Consider the following 14,849-nt stretch of genomic DNA (forward strand, 5'->3'; position numbering starts at 1 on the left):
CATTATAACTCTAATGTGTCATCGTTTTGTATTGAATAAATATGATTTTCACATTGAAAATTACATTTGAATGAGGGTAAATCTGTAATAATAAAACTCATCTTCATGATAAACAACTTATTTCCTTTGAATTATTTTTCTATATGTATTGAGATTATATATAGCATCCCTGGGCAAAGGTTTCATTTTGAATAGGTAGATATTTTATTTATTTTTATAATATTTTACCAGGAAAGATACATTGAGATTTCTATAGTTTTCAAGTATGTCCTGGGTCCACAAAACATTGCATTGATACAATGGGTACAATAAAATAAAAATAAATAATAATACACCATATATGCACAAAAATTTAACATAGAACAGGTAGGAAATATATAATCAACAATGACAGGTGCATTCTGTTTTGAGATATGTAGAGAGGAATCTCTTAAAGGATATTAGGCATGGGGAAGGTTTAAAAGTGTGCGGGAGGTCGTTCCATAATTGTGGTGCTTGCATATATTTTTATATGCACATACATATTGAAATTTCTATGACAACATGGGTGCAAATATTCCTATACATAGGACCAATAAATGTAGCATATATAATGTTATTTGTACATTGAAACACTCATAAAATTTTTTTGATTTGCAATTTCAATGAGAAACAGGCCTCAAAAAGCTCTTTTTTCCTCCTTTACACCTAGTTGAGCTGGGGGTAATATGTCTCAATGTATCGACAGCCTCCGACAGTGTATTAACGGTTAGCGCTTTCAATGGAAACCTGGTATAATTTATCGATTAACGGCTTCTATTACTTTCTATGGGACGCGAAAATCTTTTCGGCAGCCGAAGTCCGGAAGCCGATATAGAGGTATAACGCGCCATTGGAAACAGTCGTTAAACGCTATTGCTTTCGACAGCATATTTAACGGTTTGCGAGTGCACGCAAACTGAATTACGACTCAATGGAAGCGAGGCCTTAGTCTGTGAGATGAACATAACACACACATAAAGCCGGTGAGATGACCGTAACACACGCATAAAGCCAGTAAGATGAACATAACACACACATAAAGCCGGTGAGATGACCGTAACACACGCATAAAGCCAGTGAGATGACCATAACACACACATAAAGCCGGTGAGATGAACATAACACACACATAAAGCCGGTGAGATGAACATAACACACATATAAAGCCGGTGAGATGAACATAACACACATAAAGCCGGTGTGATGACCATAACACACATAAAGCCGGTGTGATGACCATAACACACACATAAAACCAGTGAGATGACCATAACACACACATAAAACCGGTGAGATGACCATAACACACACATAAAGCTGGTGAGATGACCATAACACACACATAAAGCTGGTGAGATGACCATAAAACACACATAAAGCCAGTGAGATGACCATTACACACACATAAAGCCGGTGAGATGACCATAACACACACATAAAGCCAGTGAGATGACCATAACACACATATAACCGGTGAGATGACCATAACACACATAAAACCAGTGAGATGACCATAACACACATATAACCGGTGAGATGACCATAACACACATATAACCGGTGAGATGACCATAACACACACATAAAGCCAGTGAGATGACCATAACACACATACAACCGGTGAGATGACCATAACACACACATAAAACCAGTGAGATGACCATAACACACACATAAAGCCAGTGAGATGACCATAACACACATACAACTGGTGAGATGACTATAACACACACATAAAGCCGGTGAGATGAGCATAACACACACATAAAACCAGTGAGATGACCATAACACACATAAAGCTGGTGTGATGACCATAACACACTTAAAGCCAGTGAGATGACCATAACACACACATAAAACCAGTGAGATGACCATAACACACACATAAAGCCGGTGTGGTGAGCATAACACACATAAAGCCGGTATGATGACCATAACACACATAAAGCCGGTGAGATGACCATAACACACACATAAAACCAGTGAGATGACCATAAAATATACATAAAGCCGGTGAGATGACCATAACACACATATAAAGCCAGTGAGATGACTATAACACACACATAAAGTCGGTGTGATGACCATAACACACACAGAAAGCCGGTGAGATGACCATAACACACACAGAAAGCCGGTGAGATGACCATAACACACATAAAGCCGGTGAGATCACCATAACACACACATAAAGCCAGTGAGATGACCATAACACACACATAAAGCCGGTGTGATGACCATAACACACATAAAGCCGGTGTCATAACCATAACACACATAAAGCCGGTGAGATGACCATAACACACACATAAAACCAGTGAGATGACAATAACACACACATAAAGCCGGTGAGATGACCATAACACACATATAAAGCCAGTAAGATGAACATAACACACACATAAAGCCAGTGAGATGACCATAACACACACATAAAGCCGGTGAGATCACCATAACACACACATAAAGCCAGTGAGATGACCATAACACACACATAAAGCCGGTGTGATGACCATAACACACATAAAGCCGGTGTCATAACCATAACACACATAAAGCCGGTGAGATGACCATAACACACACATAAAACCAGTGAGATGACAATAACACACACATAAAGTCGGTGAGATGACCATAACACACATAAAACCGTTGAGATGACCATAACACACACATAAAACCGGTGAGATGACCATAACACACATATAAAGCCAGTGAGATGACCATAACATACACATAAAGTCGGTGAGATGACCATAACACACACATAAAGCCGGTGAGATGACCATAACACACACATAAAGCCTGTGAGATGACCATAATACACACATAAAGCCGGTGAGATGACCATAACACACACATAAAACTGGTGAGATGACCATTACACACATAAAGCCAGTGAGATGACCATAACACACATAAAGCAGGTGAGATGACCATAACACACACATAAAGCCAGTGAGATGACCATAACACACATATAAAGCCAGTGAGATTACCATAAAACACAAATAAAACTAGTGAGATGACCATAACACACATAAAACCAGTGAGATGACCATAACACACATACAACTGGTGAGATGACCATAAAACACACATAAAGCCAGTGAGATGACCATAACACACACATAAAGCCAGTGAGATGACCATAATACACACTTAAAGCCCGTGAGATGACCATAACACACATAAAGACGGTGAGATGACCATAGCATACACATAAAGCCAGTGAGATGACCATAACACACACATAAAGCCAGTGAGATGAACATAACACACACATAAAGCCAGTGAGATGACCATAACACACACATAAAACCAGTGAGATGACCATAACACACACATAAAGCCAGTGAGATGACCATAACACACAGATAAAACCAGTGAGATGACCATAACACACACATAAAACCGGTGAGATGACCATAACACACATATAAAGCCAGTAAGATGACCATAACACACACATAAAACCAGTGAGATGACCATAACACACATAAAACCAGTGAGATGACCATAACACTCATATAAAACCAGTGAGATGACCATAACACACACATAAAGCCAGTGAGATGACCATAACACACAAATAAAGCCAGTGAGATGACCATAACACACACATAAAGCCGGTGAGATGACCATAACACACACATAAAACCAGTGAGATGACCATAACACACACATAAAGCCAGTGAGATGACCATAACACACACATAAAGCCAGTGAGATGACCATAACACACATATAACCGGTGAGATGACCATAACACACACATAAAACCAGTGAGATGACCATAACACACACATAAAACCAGTGAGATGACCATAACACACACATAAAGCCAGTGAGATGACCATAACACACATAAAACCGATGAGATGACCATAACACACACATAAAGCCAGTGAGATGACCATAACACACATAAAACCGGTGAGATGACCATAACACACACATAAAACCAGTGAGATGACCATAACACACACATAAATCCAGTGAGATGACCATACCACACATAAAACTGGTGAGATGACCATAACACACACATAAAGCCAGTGTGATGACCATAACACACATAAAACTGGTGAGATGACCATAGCACACACATAAAGCCTGTGAGATGAACAAAACACACACATAAAGCCTGTGAGATTAACATAACACACACATAAAGTCGGTGAGATGACCATAACACACACATAAAGCCGGTGTGATGACCATAACACACACATAAAACCAGTGAGATGACCATAACACACATAAAGCCGGTGAGATGACCATAACACACACATAAAGCCAATGAGATGACCATAACACACACATAAAGTCGGTGAGATAAGCATAACACACACATAAAGTCGGTGAGATGACCATAACACACACATAAAGCCGGTGAGATTACCATAACACACACATAAAGCCTGTGAGATGACCATAACACACACGTAAAGCCTGTGAGATGAGCATAACACACACATAAAGCCTGTGAGATGAGCATAAAACACATAAAGCCTGTGAGATGACGATAACACATACATAATGCCTGTGAGATGACATAACACACACATAAAACAAGTGAGATGACCATAACACACACATAAAACCAGTGAGATGTCCATAACACACACATAAAGCCGGTGAGATGACCATAAAACACATAAAGCCGGTGAGATGACCATAACACACATAAAGCCGGTGAGATGACCATAACACACACATAAAACCGGTGAGATGACCATAACCCACACATAAAGCCAGTGAGATGACCATAACACATATATAAAGCCAGTGAGATGACCATAACACACACATAAAGCCGGTGAGATGACCATAACACACACATAAAGCCAGTGAGATGACCATAACACACATATAAAGCCAGTGAGATGACCATAACACACAAATAAAACCAGTGAGATGACCATAACACACATACAACTGGTGAGATGACCATAATACACACATAAAGCCAGTGAGATGACCATAACACACACATAAAACCAGTGAGATGACCATAACACACACATAAAACCAGTGAGATGACCATAACACACACATAAAACCAGTGAGATGACCATAACACACATAAAACCGGTGAGATGACCATAACACACATATAAAGCCAGTAAGATGACCATAACACACACATGAAACCAGTGAGATGACCATAACACACATAAAACCAGTGAGATGACCATAACACACATAAAACCAGTGAGATGACCATAACACACACATAAAACCAGTGAGATTACCATAGCACACATAAAGCCAGTGAGATGACCATAACACAGAGATAAAACCAGTGAGATGGCCATAACACACACATAAAACCAGTGAGATGACCATAACACACAGATAAAACCAGTGAGATTACCATAACACACAGATAAAACCAGTGAGATGACCATAACACACACATAAAACCAGTGAGATGACAATAACACACACATAAAACCGGTGAGATGACCATAACACACATATAAAGCCAGTGAGATGACCATAACATACACATAAAGTCGGTGAGATGACCATAACACACACATAAAGCCGGTGAGATGACCATAACACACACATAAAGCCTGTGAGATGACCATAATACACACATAAAGCCGGTGAGATGACCATAACACACACATAAAACTGGTGAGATGACCATTACACACATAAAGCCAGTGAGATGACCATAACACACATAAAGCAGGTGAGATGACCATAACACACACATAAAGCCAGTGAGATGACCATAACACACATATAAAGCCAGTGAGATTACCATAAAACACAAATAAAACTAGTGAGATGACCATAACACACATAAAACCAGTGAGATGACCATAACACACATACAACTGGTGAGATGACCATAAAACACACATAAAGCCAGTGAGATGACCATAACACACACATAAAGCCAGTGAGATGACCATAATACACACTTAAAGCCCGTGAGATGACCATAACACACATAAAGACGGTGAGATGACCATAGCATACACATAAAGCCAGTGAGATGACCATAACACACACATAAAGCCAGTGAGATGACCATAACACACACATAAAGCCAGTGAGATGACCATAACACACACATAAAACCAGTGAGATGACCATAACACACACATAAAGCCAGTGAGATGACCATAACACACAGATAAAACCAGTGAGATGACCATAACACACACATAAAACCGGTGAGATGACCATAACACACATATAAAGCCAGTAAGATGACCATAACACACACATAAAACCAGTGAGATGACCATAACACACATAAAACCAGTGAGATGACCATAACACACACATAAAACCAGTGAGATGACCATAACACACACAAAGTCGGTGAGATGACCATAACACTCATATAAAACCAGTGAGATGACCATAACACACACATAAAGCCAGTGAGATGACCATAACACACAAATAAAGCCAGTGAGATGACCATAACACACACATAAAGCCGGTGAGATGACCATAACACACACATAAAACCAGTGAGATGACCATAACACACACATAAAGCCAGTGAGATGACCATAACACACACATAAAGCCAGTGAGATGACCATAACACACATATAACCGGTGAGATGACCATAACACACACATAAAACCAGTGAGATGACCATAACACACACATAAAACCAGTGAGATGACCATAACACACACATAAAGCCAGTGAGATGACCATAACACACATAAAACCGATGAGATGACCATAACACACACATAAAGCCAGTGAGATGACCATAACACACATAAAACCGGTGAGATGACCATAACACACACATAAAACCAGTGAGATGACCATAACACACACATAAATCCAGTGAGATGACCATACCACACATAAAACTGGTGAGATGACCATAACACACACATAAAGCCAGTGTGATGACCATAACACACATAAAACTGGTGAGATGACCATAGCACACACATAAAGCCTGTGAGATGAACAAAACACACACATAAAGCCTGTGAGATTAACATAACACACACATAAAGTCGGTGAGATGACCATAACACACACATAAAGCCGGTGTGATGACCATAACACACACATAAAACCAGTGAGATGACCATAACACACATAAAGCCGATGAGATGACCATAACACACACATAAAGCCAATGAGATGACCATAACATACACATAAAGTCGGTGAGATAAGCATAACACACACATAAAGTCGGTGAGATGACCATAACACACACATAAAGCCGGTGAGATGACCATAACACACACATAAAGCCTGTGAGATGACCATAACACACACGTAAAGCCTGTGAGATGAGCATAACACACACATAAAGCCTGTGAGATGAGCATAAAACACATAAAGCCTGTGAGATGACGATAACACATACATAATGCCTGTGAGATGACATAACACACACATAAAACAAGTGAGATGACCATAACACACACATAAAACCAGTGAGATGTCCATAACACACACATAAAGCCGGTGAGATGACCATAAAACACATAAAGCCGGTGAGATGACCATAACACACATAAAGCCGGTGAGATGACCATAACACACACATAAAACCGGTGAGATGACCATAACCCACACATAAAGCCAGTGAGATGACCATAACACATATATAAAGCCAGTGAGATGACCATAACACACACATAAAGCCGGTGAGATGACCATAACACACACATAAAGCCAGTGAGATGACCATAACACACATATAAAGCCAGTGAGATGACCATAACACACAAATAAAACCAGTGAGATGACCATAACACACATACAACTGGTGAGATGACCATAATACACACATAAAGCCAGTGAGATGACCATAACACACACATAAAACCAGTGAGATGACCATAACACACACATAAAACCAGTGAGATGACCATAACACACATAAAACCGGTGAGATGACCATAACACACATATAAAGCCAGTAAGATGACCATAACACACACATGAAACCAGTGAGATGACCATAACACACATAAAACCAGTGAGATGACCATAACACACACATAAAACCAGTGAGATTACCATAGCACACATAAAGCCAGTGAGATGACCATAACACAGAGATAAAACCAGTGAGATGGACATAACACACACATAAAACCAGTGAGATGACCATAACACACAGATAAAACCAGTGAGATTACCATAACACACAGATAAAACCAGTGAGATGACCATAACACACACATAAAACCAGTGAGATGACAATAACACACACATAAAACCAGTGAGATGACCATAACACACATAAAACCAGTGAGATGACCATAACACACTAAAACCGATGAGATGACCATAACACACACATAAAGCCAGTGAGATGACCATAACACACATAAAACCAGTTAGATGACCATAACACACATAAAACCAGTGAGATGACCATAACACACACATAAAACCAGTGAGATTACCATAACACACAGATAAAACTAGTGAGATGACCATAACACACATAAAACCGATGAGATGACCATAACACACACATAACGCCAGTGAGATGACCATAACACACATAAAACCAGTGAGATGACCATAACACACACATACAATCAGTGAGATGACCATAACACACACATAAAACCAGTGAGATTACCATAACACACACATAAAGCCAGTGAGATAACCATAACACACATAAAACCGATGAGATGACCATAACACACACACAAAGCCAGTGAGATGACCATAACACACATAAAACCGGTGAGATGACCATAACACACACATAAAGCCAGTGAGATGACCATAACACACATAAAACCGGTGAGATGACCATAACACACACATAAAGCCAGTGTGATGACCATAACACACATAAAACCGGTGAGATGAGCATAACACACACATAAAGCCTGTGAGATGACCATAACACACACATAAAGTCTGTGAGATGACCATAGCACACACATAAAGCCAGTGAGATGACCATTACACACACATAAAGCCTGTGAGATGACCATAACACACACATAAAGCCTGTGAGATGACCATAACACACACATAAAGTCGGTGAGATGACCATAACACACACATAAAGCCGGTGAGATGACCATAACACACACATAAAGCCAGTGAGATGACCATAACACACACATAAAGCCTGTGAGATGACCATAACACACACATAAAGCCAGTGAGATGAGCATAACACACACATAAAACCAGTGAGATGACCATAACACACATAAAGCCGGTGAGATGACCATAACACACACATAAAGCCAGTGAGATGACCATCACACACACATAAAGCCTGTGAGATGACCATCACACACACATAAAGCCTGTGAGATGACCATAACACACACATAAAGTCGGTGAGATGACCATAACACACACATAAAGCCGGTGAGATGACCATAATACACACATAAAGCCGGTGAGATGACCATAACACAAACATAAAGCCTGTGAGATGACCATAACACACCCATAAAGCCAGTGAGATGAGCATAACACACACATAAAACCAGTGAGATGACCATAACACACATAAAACCAGTGAGATGACCATAACACACATAAAACCAGTGAGATGACCATAACACACACATAAAACCAGTGAGATTACCATAACACACATAAAGCCAGTGAGATGACCATAAAACAGAGATAAAACCAGTGAGATGGCCATAACACACACATAAAACCAGTGAGATGACCATAACACAAAGATAAAACCAGTGAGATGTCCATAACACACAGTTAAAACCAGTGAGATGACCATAACACACACATAAAACCAGTGAGATGACAATAACACACACATAAAACCAGTGAGATGACCATAACACACATAAAACCAGTGAGATGACCATAACACACATAAAACCGATGAGATGACCATAACACACACATAAAGCCAGTGAGATGACCATAACACACATAAAACCAGTTAGATGACCATAACACACATAAAACCAGTGAGATGACCATAACACACACATACAATCAGTGAGATTACCATAACACACACATAAAGCCAGTGAGATGACCATAACACACATAAAACCGATGAGATGACCATAACACACACATAAAGCCAGTGAGATGACCATAACACACATAAAACCGGTGAGATGACCATAACACACACATAAAGCCAGTGAGATGACCATAACACACATAAAACCGGTGAGATGACCATAACACACACATAAAGCCAGTGTGATGACCATAACACACATAAAACCGGTGAGATGACCATAACACACACAAAGCCTGTGAGATGAACATAACACACACATAAAGTCGGTGAGATGACCATAACACACACATAAAGCCGGTGTGATGACCATAACACACATAATGCCGGTGAGATGACCATAACACACACATAAGGCCTGTGAGATGAGCATAACACACACATAAAGCCTGTGAGATGACCATAACACACACATAAAGTCTGTGATATGACCATTACACACACATAAAGCCTGTGAGATGACCATAACACACACATAAAGCCTGTGAGATGACCATAACACACACATAAAGTCGGTGAGATGACCATAACACACACATAAAGCCGGTGAGATGACCATAACACACACATAAAGCCAGTGAGATGACCATAACACACACATAAAGCCTGTGAGATCACCATATTATACACATAAAACCAGTGAGATGACCATAATACACACATAAAGCCAGTGAGATGACCATAACACACACATAAAGCCTGTGAGATGACCATAACACACACATAAAGCCTGTGAGATGACCATAACACACACATAAAGCCTTTGAGATGACCATAACACACACATAAAGCCAGTGAGATGAGCATAACACACACATAAAACCAGTGAGATGACCATAACACACATAAAGCCGGTGAGATGACCATAACACACACATAAAGCCAGTGAGATGACCATTACACACACATAAAGCCTGTGAGATGACCATAACACACACATAAAGCCTGTGAGATGACCATAACACACACATAAAGTCGGTGAGATGACCATAACACACACATAAAGCCGGTGAGATGACCATAACACACACATAAAGCCTGTGAGATGACCATATTACACACATAAAACCAGTGAGATGACCATAATACACACATAAAGCCGGTGAGATGACCATAACACACACATAAAGCCTGTGAGATGACCATAACACACACATAAAGCCTGTGAGATGACCATAACACACACATAAAGCCAGTGAGATGAGCATAACACACACACATAAAACCAGTGAGATGACCATAACACACACATAAAACTGGTGAGATGACCATAACACACATAAAGCCGGTGAGATGACCATAACACACACATAAAGCCGGTGAGATGACCATAACACACACATAAAGCCAGTGAGATGACCATAACACACACAAAGTCGGTGAGATGACCATAACACACACATAAAGCCAGTGAGATGACCATAACACACATAAAGCCTGTGAGATGACCATAACACACACATAAAGCCGATGAGATGACCATAACACACACATAAAACCGTTGAGATGACCATAACACACACATAAAGTCAGTGAGATGACCATAACACACACATAAAGCCAGTGAGATGACCATAACACACACATAAAACCAGTGAGGTGACCATAACACACACATAAAACCAGTGAGGTGACCATAACACACACAAAGTCGGTGAGATGACCATAACACACACATAAAGCCTGTGAGATGACCATAACACACACATAAAGCCGGTGAGATGAGCATAACACACACATAAAGCCAGTGAGATGACTATAACACACATAAAGCTGGTGAGATGACCATAACACACACATAAAGCCAGTGAGATGACCATTACACACACATAAAGCCAGTGAGATGACCATAACACACACATAAAACCAGTGAGGTGACCATAACACACACATAAAACCAGTGAGGTGACCATAACACACATAAAACCAGTGAGATGAGCATAACACACATATAAAGCCAGTGAGATGACCATAACACACACAAAGTCGGTGAGATGACCATAACACACACATAAAACCAATGAAATGACCATAACACACACATAAAGCCTGTGAGATGACCATAACACACATAAAACCAGTGAGATGACCATAACACACATAAAACCGATGAGATGACCATAACACACACATAAAGCCAGTGAGATGACCATAACACACATAAAACCAGTTAGATGACCATAACACACATAAAACCAGTGAGATGACCATAACACACACATACAATCAGTGAGATGACCATAACACACACATAAAACCAGTGAGATTACCATAACACACACATAAAGCCAGTGAGATGACCATAACACACATAAAACCGATGAGATGACCATAACACACACATAAAGCCAGTGAGATGACCATAACACACACATAAAGCCAGTGAGATGACCATAACACACACATAAAGCCAGTGAGATGACCATAACACACACATAAAACCAGTGAGATGACCATAACACACACATAAAGCCAGTGAGATGACCATAACACACACATAAAACCAGTGAGATGACCATAACACACACATAAAGCCAGTGAGATGACCATAACACACACATAAAACCAGTGAGATGACCATAACACACACATAAAGCCAGTGAGATGACCATAACACACATAAAACCGATGAGATGACCATAACACACACATAAAGCCTGTGAGATGACCATAACACACATAAAGCCGGTGAGATGACCATAACACACACATAAAGCCAGTGAGATGACCATAACACACACATAAAACCGGTGAGATGACCATAACACACACATAAAGCCAGTGAGATGACCATAACACACACATAAAGCCAGTGAGATGACCATAACACACACATAAAGCCAGTGAGATGACCATAACACACACATAAAGCCAGTGAGATGACCATAACACACACATAAAACCAGTGAGATGACCATAACACACATAAAGCCAGTGAGATGACCATAACACACACATAAAACCAGTGATATGACCATAACACACATAAAGCCAGTGAGATGACCATAACACACATAAAGCCGGTGAGATGACCATAACACACACATAAAGCCAGTGAGATGACCATAACACACACATAAAGCCTGTGAGATGACCATAACACACATACAACCGGTAAGATGACCATAACACACACATAAAACCGGTGAGATGACCATAACACACACATAAAGCCGATGGGATGACCATAACACACATACAACCGGTGAGATGACCATAACACACACATAAAACCGGTGAGATGACCATAACACACACATAAAGCCGGTGAGATGACCATAACACACACATAAAGCCGATGAGATGACCATAACACACATACAACCGGTGAGATGACCATAACACACACATAAAACCGGTGAGATGACCATAACACACACATAAAGCCGGTGAGATGACCATAACACACACATAAAGCCAGTGAGATGACCATAACACACATAAAACCAGTGAGATGACCATAACACACACAAAGTCAGTGAGATGACCATAACACACATAAAACCAGTGAGATGACCATAACACACACAAAGCCAGTGAGATGACCATAACACACATACAACCGGTGAGATGACCATAACACACATACAACCGGTGAGATGACCATAACACACACATAAAGCCGCTGCAGCGATAATTCTTATTGTTTTATCTTGTAAGCAGTTTGTGTTTGATCTTCCAGGTCTCATGTATTGTGCACCTCACACAATCATTAGTGGACCTGCACACAGAAAATGTCCTGTATAGCTTATATCACATACACTATGGTGCACACCTGGAGGACCTCCCTTTCCTGGGTCCTGATATATGTAGCAAAGAAAAACACTCAGGTGGCACACACAATCATTACCTGTACTAACCAAACTGTGTAACATATCAGTGACACGTGATCACATCTTTACAACATCAGTAACGTCTATACAGGGAGTGCAGAATTATTAGGCAAGTTGTATTTTTGAGGATTAATTTTATTATTGAACAACAACCATGTTCTCAATGAACCCAAAAAACTCATTAATATCAAAGCTGAATATTTTTGGAAGTAGTTTTTAGTTTGTTTTTAGTTTTAGCTATTTTAGGGTGATATCTGTGTGTGCAGGTGACTATTACTGTGCATAATTATTAGGCAACTTAACAAAAAACAAATATATACCCATTTCAATTATTTATTTTTACCAGTGAAACCAATATAACATCTCAACATTCACAAATATACATTTCTGACATTCAAAAAGAAAACAAAAACAAATCAGTGACCAATATAGCCACCTTTCTTTGCAAGGACACTCAAAAGCCTGGATTCTGTCAGTGTTTTGATCTGTTCACCATCAACATTGCGTGCAGCAGCAACCACAGCCTCCCAGACACTGTTCAGAGAGGTGTACTGTTTTCCCTTATTGTAAATCTCACATTTGATGATGGACCACAGGTTCTCAATGGGGTTCAGATCAGGTGAACAAGGAGGCCATGTCATTAGATTTTCTTCTTTTATACCCTTTCTTGCCAGCCACGCTGTGGAGTACTTGGACGCGTGTGATGGAGCATTGTCCTGCATGAAAATCATGTTTTTCTTGAAGGATGCAGACTTCTTCCTGTACCACTGCTTGAAGAAGGTGTCTTCCAGAAACTGGCAGTAGGACTGGGAGTTGAGCTTGACTCCATCCTCAACCCGAAAAGGCCCCACAAGCTCATCTTTGATGATACCAGCCCAAACCAGTACTCCACCTCCACCTTGCTGGCGTCTGAGTCGGACTGGAGCTCTCTGCCCTTTACCAATCCAGCCACGGGCCCATCCATCTGGCCCATCAAGACTCACTCTCATTT

The 14,849-nt window shown here is 40.2% G+C and overlaps 1 protein-coding gene across 1 annotated transcript in view; it reads right to left on the minus strand.

Moving 5' to 3' along the window:
* The window catches only part of LOC128662504 (hematopoietic lineage cell-specific protein-like), a 783,082-nt gene that overhangs the window by 478,147 nt on the left and 290,086 nt on the right, over positions 1-14,849 (minus strand).

The sequence above is a fragment of the Bombina bombina genome, chromosome 6 (assembly GCF_027579735.1).
Source record: "Bombina bombina isolate aBomBom1 chromosome 6, aBomBom1.pri, whole genome shotgun sequence".
Lineage (NCBI taxonomy): Eukaryota > Metazoa > Chordata > Amphibia > Anura > Bombinatoridae > Bombina > Bombina bombina.